This window comes from Montipora capricornis, chromosome 6 (genome assembly GCF_036669925.1).
Source record: "Montipora capricornis isolate CH-2021 chromosome 6, ASM3666992v2, whole genome shotgun sequence".
Classification (NCBI taxonomy): Eukaryota; Metazoa; Cnidaria; class Anthozoa; order Scleractinia; family Acroporidae; genus Montipora; species Montipora capricornis.
Window position 1 is genome coordinate 60,666,859 of NC_090888.1, and position 2,500 is coordinate 60,669,358.

Here is a 2,500-nt window from a genome sequence, read left to right on the forward strand (position 1 = left end):
AAGGTGTTGATAGCTCCAGCAGCGATGTCTGGGGCCGGTTTGTCTCCGAAGTTCAACCTTTTCCACTGATAAATTCTAGCCATCTCATTTTCGTTTGGTCTCCATAAGAAACGGTGAAAGACTTGATCTTCTGGATGGATCATCACTTGGTTGAACATCTTACGGACGTCTCCGGTATATGCTACATTATCATACCACCAAGCCATTAACACGTTTAATAAACTGTTAATGTAGTTCGGTCCTTTTTCCAGGTAGTCATTGAGGGATTTTCCGTTTGGGCCTTTCGCACTTGCATCAAATACTAGTCTGACTTGGGTTGTTCTGTCGGGCGTGAACACCACTTGTAAAGGAAGATACCATTCTGGCTGATTGTGATTCACATCTGAAGGGGGTATTTCCGTGATGAAGTCTAGTTCTACCAGCTTTTGTACCTCAGAGTCGATTATTTCGGTGCAATCCTTTTTCTTGAAAGACTTTTCAGAGGAAATCATTCTCTTGTAAGCAGCGTCGTAGTTAGATTCATTTGGAGGTCCATCTTCTCTCCAAGGCATTCGAACTTGTACCCTTCCGTCGACGATTTTGGTGGACTCCGAAATCGATTTGATAAACTTGTTCTCCTGGAGATCGCTATCTCTACATGTACAAAGTTCGGTTGGTCTTACTCCCATCAAATCTTGTGTTAGAAGTTTCTTCATGTCCTCTAGCACGCTGACTGTTCCAACATCCACTGAACTAATTCTTGTCGACTGCTGATTTACTGGACCGGCAAATGGTCCCGAAGCAATTTCGTTTAGCTATCGGCTCTCCACTTTTCCCTGAGATCACATGCACATCATTGAAAGCGTCTGCAAAATCTGTACCAATCAACAAGTCTACTGTTCCGCCTGATAAATGCAAATTGTTTGAGATTGGTTTTAAATGAGGATAACTATCTAATACCGTTCTTGAGACCGTTCTTGCTGAAATGCATGGCTTGTTAATGGCATAAGCTTGCATAGATTTCTGAACGCTTTGTTCCAGAGTCGAGGAAACAGCTAGATCGATGAGCTCTGATTCCTCAGACTTTTTTTGACCGCCTGCGAGGTTCATCGTGAGATGTGTTTTGTAACCACGAATCCCGAGTTTCTTTGCAAGATTCTTCGAGATGAAACTTGTGTTTGAACCACTATCGAGCATAGCTAATACTTCGATGTAATTTCCGTCTTTGTCTTTTATCTTCACCATTTGGACAGGGCAAATAGTGAGAACGCTTCTTTTCCCTTGAATATTGTAATTACAGGCTTCTTGGCTTGTATTTGAAGCTGTTGCGTTTTCCGGATCTTGCCTGGATTCTCTCGTTGACGTGTCTTCGTTATGTAGGGAACGGTGATGGCGTCGAGTGCATTTGTTGCAAGTAGTGCCATCAGGTTTTTTGCAAATGTTCGTGTGATGAGCTCTTAGGCATTTCCTGCAACGATTGTTTTGTTTTACGATTTCCCATCTTCGGTTTACATCTACCTTTTGGTAAGTGGGACATGCTGAAAGTAGGTGTCTTATTTCGCATCCAAGCGGGCATTTCTCGTCGGTATTTGTCTCGCTTTCATTGGCATGATTATCGGAACGAATGCCTGAATTACTTCGTTGATAATTAGTTTCTCTTTTGATTCGCGATCGTAGACTTGCTTCATTCAGTAGCCAATCAATCAGATTTGACACGTTTTCTCCTTTACCCGTGCGTTGCATTTCGCGGCCAAATTCAACATTGTCATTTCCATCTAATTTGGACAGTAATTGTGACATGACAAAGAGAGCTTCAGAGGAACTTGTTACAGGACAACCGTTTTGTTCCATGTTATTTACGAAGCTTTGGATTCTTGATGCGTAACGAGAAAGTGAGAATGAGTCGCTTTTGACAGGTCTGAGATTAGTAATTTCATTCAGCAACGTGTCCATTAATTTTCTTTCATCACCAAATTCCGTATCTAGAATTTTCCACGCCTGCTCTATGGACGTACTTGGCTTGACTTGATCGGACCAAAAGGAGTTCTTTGGAAGCGCTTTTCTGAGTCGCTGAAGCTGTTCGTCATCGTCTTGCTTGTATTTAATCATCCAATATGTAAATTCGCGTTTCCAAGTGGCATAAGTTTTCCTGTTGCCATCCCATGTCGGAACTGACAATTTCTCAAGTCCTTGATTAGAGTTCTTTTGCGAGCCTAACACTTCGGTCATTTTTGTCACTGCTTCTGCCATAACATCAAGCGCATTGTGTTCTACGGACGATTTTTTAACATTCCACGCCTTTTGATAAGTTGCGAATTTTTCACTGCAATGTAGAAAATCAACTTTGACTTTTTCTCCGAGCTCTCGATTAGCTTTCATTAATTCTTCCGCGCCTTCTGTGCTAGCTTCACACAACTTTTTTTTTTTACCTTTGTTTGGCTGACAAACTCGACTGTCCTGAATGCTGTATGATTCTTTGCTGTCCTGAGCTTTCACTGCCTTTTGTCCCGAGCTTGTCTCG

General features: G+C 42.1%; 1 protein-coding gene across 1 annotated transcript in view; it reads left to right on the top strand.

Moving 5' to 3' along the window:
- Positions 1-2,500, top strand: part of LOC138052748 (thrombospondin-related anonymous protein-like) — a 12,607-nt gene that overhangs the window by 8,386 nt on the left and 1,721 nt on the right. The gene's annotated exons all lie outside the window — the stretch shown is intronic.